The sequence below is a fragment of the Magnolia sinica genome, chromosome 13 (genome assembly GCF_029962835.1).
Source record: "Magnolia sinica isolate HGM2019 chromosome 13, MsV1, whole genome shotgun sequence".
NCBI lineage: Eukaryota > Viridiplantae > Streptophyta > Magnoliopsida > Magnoliales > Magnoliaceae > Magnolia > Magnolia sinica.
This window is the reverse complement of record NC_080585.1, coordinates 40257997-40271272: the sequence shown is the minus strand read 5'-3', so window position 1 is coordinate 40271272 and position 13276 is coordinate 40257997.

Below are 13276 nucleotides of genomic sequence, written 5' to 3'. Positions count from 1 at the left end.
AGGATAGTAAAAAAGTCAGATCTTGACTTTTGCATGGTGGCCCATTTAAAAGTGATCCACAAAGGCAGTCACTTGGTCATCTAAACCATTAGTTTGATGGGGCTTAAAATTTATTGGCCACCTCAAAAATATTTCATTTTTTGGATGATGTTAACCATCCAATGGGTTGCCTCCAAATGGGGTGTTTAAGGGAGAGAGTAAAAAAGCCAGATCTAATGGGTGTGACTTTTGCATGGTGGCCCATCCAAAAAGTGACCCACAACAGTAGGTCACTTGATCATCTAAACCATTAGTTTGATGAGCTTAAAATTTATTGGCCACCTAACAAATATTTCAGCTTTTAAATGATCCTAATCGTCCAATGTGTTGCCTCCAAATGGGGGTGTTCAAAGGAGAGTAAAAAAGTCCAATCAATGGGTGTGACTTTTGTATAGTGGCCCATCCAAAAGTGACACTTGGTCATCTAAATCATTAGTCTGATGGGCCTAAAATTTATTGGCAACCTAGCGAATATTTCATTTTTTGAATGATCTTAACCGTCTAATGGGTTGCCTCCAAATGGTGTGTTTAAAGGAGAGAGTTGAAAAGTCAGATCTAATGCGTGTGACTTTTGCATGGTGGCCCATCCAAAAGTGACCCATAACAAGCGGTCGCTTGGTCATCTAAACCATTAGTTTTATATATGGGCCTTAAAATTTATTGACCATCTCGAAAATATTTCATTTTTTGGATGATTTTAACCGTCCAATGGGTTGCCTCCAAATGGGGTGTTTAAAGGGGAGTAAAAAAGCCAGATCCAATGCATGGTGGCCCATCCAAAAAGTAACCCACAATAGTCGGTCACTTGATCATCTAAACCATTAGTTTGATGAGCCTAAAATTTATTGGCCACCTAGCGAATATTTCATTTTTAGATGATCTTAACCATCCAATGGGTTGCCTCCAAATGGGGTGTTTAAAGGAGAGAGTAAAAAAGTCCAATCTAATGGGTGTGACTTTTGCACGGTGGCCCATTCAAAAGTGACACTTGGTCATCTAAATCATTAGTTTAATGGGCTTAAAATTTATTAGCCACCTAGCAAATATTTTATTTTTTGGATGATCTTAATCCTCCACTGGGTTGCCCGCAATGGTGTGTTTAAAGGAGAGTGAAAAAGTCAAATCTAATGGGTGTGACTTTTGCATGGTGGCCCATCCAAAAGTGACCCACAACAGTCGGTCACTTAGTCATATAAACACTAATGAGCCTAAAATTTATTGGCCATCTAGCAAATATTCTTTTTTTTTGGATGATCCTAACCGTCTAATTGGTTGCCTCCAAATGGGGTGTTTAAAGAAAAGAGTAGAAAAGTCAGATATAATGGGTATGACTTTTGCATGGTGGCCCATCCACACCGGGCCCATGTTTTGAAAATAGAAGAATCATGGTTGAAGCGATGAAGCCAGGTGGGAGTTCTGGTTCAACCACCAGTTTGAACCTTGACATTCCACCGTCTCATGAGTAATGTAATGAGCCATTGGTCCAGATCAGTCCAGCCAGCCCGGTTTTGGTTGCTAACTCATGGTTGGATGATGAAGATTTATTTATTTATTTATTTTTTTCATTTTCCTAGTGGAAAGTGGAAAGGGAAACGGATTGGCTACTCCCCCTGACACCAGCCAGTGGCTGATGGTCGGTGCTCTGTGGGCCCCACCGTGATGTACGTGTTTCATCCATTCCGTTCATCCATTTTTACAGGTCAATTTATGGCTTTATCACAAAAATGAGAGGGATATAAATCTCAGGTGGACCGCACCATAGGAACACACTAGTGATTGGATATCCACCATTAAAATCCTCCTAAGGCCCACTGTACTGTTTATTTGAAATCCAATCTGTTGATTAGGTCATACAGCTCGGGAGAAGGGAAAAAACAAAGATCAGCTTGATTCGAAGCTTTTATGGCCCCCAAAAAAGGTTTTTAATGGTCGATGCTCATTCAACATTGTTTCTTGTGATGTGGTCAGCTTGAGATTGGTATATACCTCATTTTTGATCTCATACTATAAAATGATTTGAAAAAATAGATATACGGCATGGATGAAATGCATATATCATAGTGGGTCCCATGTAGCATGCACCACCAGCCATTGGCTGATGGTATGGGGAGTAGCCAATCCGTTTCCGTGGAAACAGGATAACAAGGATCCATGACTCATTGAACCCTTTTCAAGGAAACGGATTGGCTACTCCCGGTGACACCAGCCAATGGCTGGTGGTCGGTACTCTGTGGGCCCCACCATGATGTATGTAATTCATTCATGCTGTCCATCTATTTTTTTATATCATTTTACGGTATGAGACCAAAAATGAATTATATCCCAATCTCAAGTGGGCCACATTACAAGAAACAGTGTTGAATGAATGTTGACCATTAAAAACCTTTTGGGGTCCATAAATGTTTTGGATTAAGCTGATCTTTGTTTTTTCCCTTCATCTGGGCCTATATGACTTAATCGACAGATTGGATGTCAAATATACAGTATAGTGGGCCTTAGGAGTATTTTAATGGTGGATATCCAATCATTATTGTTTTCCTATGGTGTGGTCCATTTGAGATTTATATCCCTCTTATTTTTTGTATAAAGCCATAAAATGATTTGTAAAAATGGATGAACCGAATGGATGAACCTTATACATCATGGTGGGGGCCACAGAGCACCGACTACCGAGCCACCGGGCTGATGGCAGCGCTGATGCTTCTCGAGCTCCCATTGTACCAATGGTTTAAAGGAAATCAAAGTTACATGGCCCAAAATAAAGTATTTATTACATCCACATCGTTAGAGCATGATTTCAAAATTGAGTCATATCTAAAGCTCAAGTGAGGGGGCAATGATTCTCACCATTAAAATATTTATAGGGCCCACCGAAATGTTTATTTTCCATCCAATTTGTTCTTAAGCTCACACGAACGTGGATAAAAAGGGAAAACATATATAATATTAATCCAAAATTTCTATAATCCTTGAGAATGTTTCAATGGTAGACATTCAATCCTCCACTGCTTTTTGTAGTGTGGTTCATTGATAAGCCTTACAATCAGCTCGCTAAATGAACGGATTGTTTGGATATAACACATACCTCGTTGTCAGACTCACAGAACTTGGTGATGTCAACATACCAGCCAATCCACTTCAGTTATAATTACATATTTAGAGGTTGACTTGGCTGAGTTTTGAGTGGACCCACCGATTTTTAGAGCTATGGTGCCTAGGGACGCGGATTTCCTGCGAAAGCCTTTCGCAAGAAGTTCCTGCGCTGGAAACCTAGGTGAGGCCCACCGTGAAGTCTGTGAGAAATCCACCCCATTCATACGTTTTGTGAGCTCATTTTAGTACAACGGGTCAAAAATGAACCGGATCTAATACCCAAGTGGGCTGAAAAAGTGAGGATTGAAATTCCACAGTTGAAATATTTGTGGGGCCATAGAAGTTTTGAGTTAGGGTAATATTTGTTTTTTCAATTCATCCCAGTAATAATGACGTTATGAATGGTATGGATTTCATTTAAAAATAACTGTTGACCCAGAGAGGTTTCAACGGTAGGAATTTCCCTACGCACATTTTCTTTTAGTGATGCCCATTTGAGTCTTTGATACTGCTCAATTTTGGTCTCAAGTCCTAAAGTGATCTCAAAAAATGGATGTACGGATTAGATTTCTCTCAAACTTCATGGTGGGCCCCACCTAGGTTTCCAGCGCAGGAACTTCCTGTGGAAGGCTTTCGCAGGAAATCCGCGTCTGGTGCCCAGTACATTTGTTGATGAGTCAATAGATGACCTTAGTGCCATGGCTGCTTATCTTGTATTACATTAAGGGTCTGTTTGGATTCTTGGTTAGGGGTGTATTGCATTGTCTTAATGGGTCTGATGTGACATTACCAACGTTTGGTTAAGAGTAGCCGACCTTCGTATACGAAGGGCGCGAATACATTGCGAATCCAAAATCGCAGAATGGCGGTATTGTACTGTCAGTGCATGCCGCTGCCGTTTGTACAACGCCTTCATTGCATTGTAAAAAAAAAGACTTTCAAACAGGCCCTTTTGTTTTCGTTCTCCTACGGAGAACGGATGATCTTCTCCACCGCCTCCTCCATAGACCGTCTGAGAGCCTGCATGTCAACATTCTCTTCCGAACCGGCCCAGTATATACAATCCCTCTGCACATACAGTCACCATTATAGCTCTCTGTAAGCTTCCTCGTTGCAAATCGAGCCATCGTGCAAAGCAGTTCCTATTGCTCGATAGCAGCTACCTCAGGTACGGTCATCTCCCTCCTGCAAATCGGGTTCGCCATATCGAACCACCTGTAACCATTTTCGGAGAGGCTTGTATCTTGCATGAGCATCTTTGATGCAAGACGCCCCTCTTATTGGCGTGTATACGGTCTATATTACACACCCGAGACTGTCTACACCCAATTCTAGCCGATGGGAGGGAAATCTGCAAATAATCCAAATCCAAATTGGGATTTCGCAATCCGCCTTGGTGCTAAGCGTCGATGGATTGAAATGACCCGTGCATGCTCTGCTGTATTGGATAGATGAGATGACTTTATGTTTTAACATTTCACAATTTCGATACTTGTTTCTTCTATAAAACCCTCTTCTTTGTAACTTACCAACCTTTGAACAAGCTCTTCAAAATCAGATCTTAGCTAGGGAAGTTTTGCGTCCTCTGTACGCTCTGCATCATCCGCTCGGTTTTGAAAAACAGGTAATACTCGTTCACATCTATTACATGCAAGACGCATTATTTCTTTCATTTCAAATAGATTTCATTGGGGCTTTTAAGGATGAATATCTATTCATATTATCCTCTCCATATTCAACATCAATTTCCCTGTTATATGAACGGGTTGTTCACTGTATGATGTCTCCTCATTACATTCACTAGTAATGCAATTGTGATAATATGGCCGTAAGGTGTTAGGTGGCGTTCATTTTTTATTTTCAATGCCACCTTCAAGCCTTACAGATTGTAACATATATTGGTCAGCACTGGTAGATTCAACGCTGGTAGATTCAGTGCTGGTTGGTTCATCCATTGACATGCTTCTGTCTTAACAGAGACAAATCGGCATGCTACCATCAAGCTTTATTGCTTCTAAATTACCTTACTTTTTGTAATGTCTGATGTCTGTACTTAGAAGTTGTAAATACAAGTACCGAGAATTGCATGTTAACAGCTTTGTTCTATGATCGCTTTTATTAGCAAGTAAAAAAATTATTTGCTAACATTATCTAATGTCCACACTCAACTTTTATGTATTCATATCAACTTTCTGTAAATCATCAATTTCGGAAAGACTATCAATCCCCATACAATCTCCACTACAATGGAAGTGTTTGCTGTATAATCATCTCACGTTAGATGAGGTATAAATATTCAATTTATTGTAATTCCAATTCAGATCTTTTTTGATTTCTATTGAACTGCGATGGCTTCCGAAAGTGTGGATAATTCTGAAGAAAGGTCCTCTAACAGTGAATGGAATGAGAGTGAAATTGGTGCTGCAATTACAGCCATTGCAGCTTCAGTATGTGTAATCGGAGCAGCTAAATACCATTGCCGGTTCTGTATCAAGTCAAACCCCATTGGTGGTCAAATTGAAAGGGATAGATTCATCAGCCGAATCATACGCAAGAGCGATAGTGACTGCCTTGCACAGCTGAGGATGGGCAGGAGACATGTTTTCGAATTATGTTCGTTGTTCAGAGATCAGAATCTACCATTTGATAGCAGGAGATCCATATTGGAGGAGCAGGTTGTAATGTTTCTTCATACTATCAGACATAATGTACGTAATCGAGTCATTGGTCATCGTTTCACAAGATCTGGTGAGACTGTAAGCCGATACTTTACTAGAGTGTTGGATGCTATAATCGGTCTATATCTAGAGTATGTGAAGTTTCTTGGATTACACACACCCAAGGAAATATCCGACAACCCTTTGTGGAGCCCATATTTTCAGGTAATGTGAGTACATATGTTGGAGCAGTTACTAAATAGTACCTTGAAAGAATGAATGGATCATGTAGTGTACTTTTCATTGTAGGATTACATCGGGGCCCTAGATGGTACCCTATTCCAGCTCATTTGCCAAAAGAATCAAGCTTAACATTTAGAAATAAGAAAGGAATTCTGTCACAGAATATTTTGGCCACATGTACGTTTGATATAAAATTTGTATACTTACTTGCTGGTTGGGATGGATCTGCATTTAATGCTCGTGTGTTACAAAATGCACTAACTCGTCGGCCTGATTGTTTCTTATTCCACATGATAATTGGCTAAAGGGGGTGATTGTTTGCATTATAACTGTTTATATATGTAATTCAATTGAAACATATATGTAATTCAATTGAAACATATCTTGCAATGTATAGGAAAATATTATGTTATTGATGTCGGATATGCACATACGCCTGGATTTATGGCACCATATCGAGGTGTGCGGTATCACCTGAATGAGTTTCATATGGGAAGGTATCCTGCTAATAAAAAAGAACTGTTCAATTATCGCCATGTACAACTGCGTAATGTCATAAAGCGTGCGTTCGGGCTTCTAAAAGGTCGCTTTCCTATTTTACGTACTCTTCCTCAATTTAAGTTTATAACGCAAATGAAAATTGTTATAGCTTGCTGTGTCCTTCATAATTTCCTTCGTGTTGCTGGTGATGACGGATTGGTTGAGGAAGTTGAGGACAGTGGAGACTGTACAATGGATGTTTTGCCTTCTATTGTAGATGTAACTACGGTGGAAGAAGGACAAGCATTAGCTCGGGTGATGGATCGTGCATGTGATGATTGGACACGTAAGAGAGATGAGATAGTTGAGCGAATGTGGAATGATAGTCTTCCACGCACAAGACAACATAGTTAGACTTGCCTGGTTTTTGTAATTATCTGCTACGTTGAAAGCAAGAATAATTTAACATATATTTTCACCATCTTCTTGATACTTATCATATTTATTTGTGATGAATGTCATTCGTGTCTATATGTGACTGATATAGTCATCCATCAATTGGCTTTAGCTGTCATGTTCTATTAATATTTTCTGCTTGTAGGTTTAATGAATTTTTTATGGAGCACATTCAAAGATACGAAGAAGAAAGATGTGGAATCATCACCTAGTAAGAGGGTTCTTGTGTCCAACCAGTGCCCAAGCTCACCTGTTGTAAAAAGTGGCACTCCAAAAAAGAAGCAAACTCCAGCAAAGACCCGGCCATCACCAAGAAATGTCCCTCAACCGAAGCGTACTTTAGGTGGTTCAAGTAGAGTAAGTAGAATTCAATGGACAGATAGTATGGACAACGCACTAGTTGATGCGTTGGTGGAACAGGTGAATCTAGGTCTTAAGAGTGATGTCGGGTTTAAACCCGAAGCTTATAAAGCCATCATTAAAGAGATCTACGATGCTTGTGGGATATTGTTAGAGAACAGACATATTTCGAACCGGCTTCGGACATTGAAAAAGTTATATTGGGCAATAAAGGACATGCTCAATGCCTCAGGCTTCGGATGGGACGACTCCTAGAAGATGGTGATAACTACCGAGGATGTATGGGAAGGATACATTGCGGTATGAATTGATTTTATGTTTGCTTAATATATTTTAATGAACTGATTTTTAGTAAATGATTATAACATTTTCTCCTTATCTGAACAGACCCACCCCTATGTTGAACGGGTTCAAGACAAACATGTGGACAGATGGAACGATCTCGCCTTCATATTTGCAATGATATTGCCCACGACGAGTTTGTGAGTACGGCATATTCTTCTCCCATATCCGGGAGAAGGCGCGGCCGTGACGAAATGAACTCCGACGATGAATCAGAGGAGCCTTGCCAGACTGTGCGTCTCTCATCCTCAGATGAGGATGATTGGAAGGCAACTCCCCGATTTCACGGTGGTGAGGGTTCAGTAGATCGGGCAAAGCGAACACACAGAAGCCCAATAGAAGCCACCTCATGTTCTCTTCATAGCCGCGCTGATGGGAGTGATTTTAGCCGTAGGAAGAGTAGACCGAGTGAACAGTTGGGGACAGGATGGGGGAGGTTATAGAATCCGTGAACAACCTAACCATTACAATAGCACAGGGGAAAAGTATGACGCTTGTGCAATGTCTGTTGGGTATCCTTGAGGAGGTGGATGGTCTTTCCAGTGAAGATCAAATTCGGGCTGCTAGGGTGTTGCAAGGTGACTTAATCAGTGCAGGTTTTTTTTTTTAAAGATGAGACATGAACGACGAAAGGAATGGATAGAGAAAGTTATCCTTCCTCGCTGTGGTCCAGACTGAAAATGGCCCTTTTGTTTTCTATGCTGACTGTTATGTGGTTATAACTTATTTTTTTTTCCTCTTGGTTTTTGGGGTGGATACTGTTTCTATCCAGAGACTGTGAATGAGTGCGTTCGGGTTTACTTCCTGGTAACGCTGTGGATTATATGATTGCTGCTGGAGCAGTAATCAACTCTTTAATGTCTTGGACTACTATATTTTAAATTTGCAATGTTACCTTTTGTTGTAGGTTCTGACTATAACTGTTATGCGATATTCTGTTTGAGTTTATATCTGGTGGCAGTTTCCATTATTCAGTAGTAGTTTCTACTGACTAATTATGTTGGAGGAAATCTACCCTTCTGTGATTCTTAACACTCTTCGTCTCATAGTTGTCATGTTTCAGTTGTTATATCTGGTGCGTAAATATATCGGAGGATTTCTGACTGTAACTGGTGAGAACGATACTTGTGTCACAGGTGTCCATACTCAGTAGTAACTTCTGCTGGAGTAAAATGTTGGAGGATTTCTAACTGTAACTGGTTGAGAATGATACTTGTGTCACGGGTGTCCATACTCAGCAGTAACTTTTGCTGGAGTAAAATGTTGGAGGATTTCTACGTGTAACTGGTTGAGAATGTTACTTGTCTCACAAGTGTCCTTATTCAGCAGTATCTTCTGCTGGTGTAGATGTTGGAGGATTTCTATGTGGAAGTGGTTGAGAATGCTACTTGTCTCATAGGTGTCCTTATTCAATAGTAATTTCTGCTGGAGTAACATATTGGAGGATTTCTGAGTATAATTGGTTGAGAATTGCTTTTCAGATAACAGTTTTACAGGTATCGCGTGAATTTAGATATTTGTGATTTCGGATTGTGATTCATATTTTGGTGATGGTCTATTTTTGTGTTTTCAGTTGTCAACTACCTTTCATAACTTTACATCCACACCTGTTAGTATTTTTGGTTGCACATGTAGCACATATAATAGATTGATCTGAAATACTGTTCATTACTGTAGGATGTGGATTTTAATGCAGGTGGATGGGTTCATGCCTGACCTGAACTACTGGATAGTATTAACTATAATACTGTGGGATGATTTCTATTGCTGTTTCGATCAGCAATACTAAAGACAATATATATCTGCTCAGTCAGTAGATTAATCTAAAATACTTTCAGTATTGTATGATGTGAATTTTTATGCAGCAGAATGGGGTCATGCTTGACCTGAACTGCTGGATAGTGTTAGGTTTCAAATAATGCTAGCTTGTAGATATCCGTCTCTTAATTTGTTTAATGCCGTAGATCATCGATTATCATGCAGGTGGATGGTGTGGATTTTAATGCTGGCTTGTAGATATGTGGCATTTACGCAATGGCCTTATAACCATTACAATGACTGCATTGTAATATTGCCGGTTTCAGCCTCTTATTGCTACATTTCTAACATGCTTCATTTCTGTCACGTTACATTTCTGCCACAGATTTGGATGTTATCCGACATGTTGTAGTTGATATTAATCTTCTTGATTCCCAGCTTTACTGATAGGCTCTTGTATGAATTTTTTCATGATAGGTTTTATTGACATAATGTAAGTGAAACAGAGGTAGTTGAATCTATTTATCTAATGATAAACTTCTGACCTTCATAATGTAACATAGAGACTTTCACACAGCCAACATTATCATTCTCCTTAAAATTTATTTTAATTTCATCACTCAAAATGTGGACTGAGAATTTGTTTGTCTACCAATTGCAGAGAAAATGAAGAGGAAGTTTTATGTAGTGTTTGTGGGCAGAACGCCTGGTATATACGATACATAAGAAGAGTATAAAGCTCAAGTTCATGGATTCAGTGGATGCTTACATAAGTCATTCACTGTATATGAAGATGCCATGCTTGCATGGAATCAACACAAGGTTAGATGAAACTTTGAACAAGTATTCGTATGTGAGAAGAAATCAAATTTTCATGATTGATTTATATATGTTACAATTAGATTGTTAACATAGATTATGTATTGTTTATAACATTATTTAGCCCACCACCATCGGTAGAGTAGTGGACGAAACAGACGGAAGTCGGTATGTTCGTGCATCAGCTACTAGTACGACGGTGGATAGCGGGACGTGTAGCTGCACGTATATCGCCAACTGTAATTGGTGGCGATGGTCCGCAAGATGGCAATGAAGAAAGAGTGGGACTTGATGGTCCAGGAAACGACCCACATATCCATCATCCGCTTGTTGGTTTGCTGCTTGGTCTCTTCGTATTATTTGTTGCTGGTTACGTAACTATCCGCAGCAGCAGATAATCTTCTGCATCTATAACTAGCAAAGAAATGTTTGGACTATTTGAAAGTATGTGCTTACGAAAGTGTTCATTTGTAATATTTGTTTGTTAAGTTTTTTTTTTTTTGTTTTTTTTAAAAATTTTTATTTCTTCTTTTGGAACTTTCAATATTAGGTCCATATATATATATACACACACACACAAACATAGTTAAAAGTATGTTTTGTAATTTTGTTTTTGTGATTTTGTTTTCTTGGGCGTGGAAGACATCCGACCCATTTGTAATATTCGGCTCTTATTTTTCTTATTTTGTTTTTTTTTTTGATCTTTGTTGTTCTTTTCTGGAACCGTTAATATCATTTACCTGTTTTCTATCATTTTTGTTTTTTTAAATTAAAATGTATATTTTCTTTCGTAATCTCTATTTCTGGGGCGTGGATGACGTCATGATTACACGTGGGGCCCACATATCACATGTGGGTTGTTGGTCAAACGTCGGTTAACCATCCGTGCTGGTAGATATATAAATTTGTATGATTGTATAGGACCCAGACACAATACCTCCTATCCAAACATTGATCTGTATAAGGTATTGTATACTATGCCAACCAATGCCTCCAATCCAAACATTGATCAATATATGATTGATTGGATGTATCCGTCAAACCATCCAATGTATACATGAATAGTACCCGAATACAATGCAATACAATGCAATACGCGAATCCAAACAGGCCCTAATTGTATATTAAGAGGCTGACTCAATGAGTTTTATGCTGATCACATCTCTTGATGAGTCCTCAAATGGTCTTATGAAGTAGAGGGAGGTCACAGACATTTTCATGGCAAAGATGAGCCATAAAAGGCTCGATCAGAAGTGGAAGTGATTAAGACCATCCGAGCCTTAAAATAGTCGTATCTGCAAACTGAAATGAGTTTTTCAACATATTGTATATGATTTTGGGTAGGAGAAACTACTTTAGCCAACTAACCCCACTACACCAGGTTGCTAACACTAGATTTGCCAGATTCCATTAGATCGAAAGTCAATAGTCCCCTTTAATTCTGTTTTTACTATAATTAGTAAGTTTTAGTTCAATTATAACTTTTGATGCTTTGAGTTGCATGAGTTGCGCCCAACATGAAAAGGGCTTAGAAAAGTTTGTAGAATAACGTAGTTCGGCCAAATTGGACACTTATGGCTGAAAATCATGAAGTCTAGGAGGAATTAGGACCGTTTATAAATAGTTAGTTTATTATTTATAGTAAGTCACATTTTTAGGGAGTTTGAGTATGAAACTTCATCCTAGGTTTTAACTCATCATTTAAAGGATTGTAATTTTATTTTTATAATCAATCAATTTATTTTTGAATTTATTAGAAATCATTTATGTTATGGGTAAAAATGGACCAACCAGATGTGGATTGCTTGAGGGCTACAAAATCACCTGACCTCGGTTTCGGAAGTCAGCCTCGAATAAAGACTTCGACATCGGATACCGACCTCGACCTTGAGAAATAACTTTGGAGGTCGGCTTTGGATACCGACCTTGGCCATGGTGATAGAAATACACTTATAATATATAAAGATATGATTATCCTCCTAGATATTTGTAGAATATAAGGAAATCAATCACGACACATCCGGAGGAAGATCTCTTCCGCAATACGTCTGCCATAGAAAGGTATTACCATATACTGCACTGCCCCCAAAAGGCTATAAATAAGGACTCCACATATGGTGAAAAGTACATATACAACACTAGATTCTTCTACTACTCTTGCAAGTCTATATCATGACTTAGGCATTAGAGGGTCCTTAGCCTTAACCGACGCCCCCAATTGTTCTCTTATTTTCTATTAAATCACAGGTACTCTGGCTAGTAGAAGGTGAGGCAAGATCGAGCATATTTCTTCATCAATAGTTTGACACCGTCTGTGGGACGACATCAAAGCCGTTCTTGCTTTACTAAAAAACTACAATGGTGAAAGGAAGCAAGAGAGCTCTGACCACCATTATTGCAACTGCTCCTGCACCAGTGGAACAATCTGCAAACCAAGGAGATCCACCTTCCCAACTCCAGGCTGATTTTACACCTGCAAGCCCTGTGTAGCGGTCCCGAAACCGAGGAGGTCGGCTCGTTTCTCTGAAACATCAAGTTGAAGCATTAACCAGTAACTTTAATTGGATAATGTAGATTTTAGAGAGATAAAACTTACTTTTTGACCAGGATAGAAATGTACGGGCAGCCACCGAGGTCTTTGCACCACCTCAAACACCAATCAACTTGCAGAGAACCAAGCAATATTCTGGGTAGCTAAGTCATGCGTCCTCCCACATCTAGGGAATTGCCACGCCTGTTGACTCTAACTTACATCACATGTTGAAGAAGAAGAGGCATGGAAAGGCTCTTGAGGTGGTAGCTAAGAACGAGAGATCCTGGAAAGCAGAACTTAAGGAATTGCGAGGTCAGGTCGACGATATCTGCAAAGCCTACCATGCCTAAATACCGACCTCCATTGAAGCTATGCTAGAGGAGACCAAGTCACTATTTACCGACAACATTATGGGAGCTTGACTCCCACCGAAATTTCGAATGCTGCAAATCACCCCATACTTCAGGTCTGACAACCTGGTCGAGCATTTGGAATC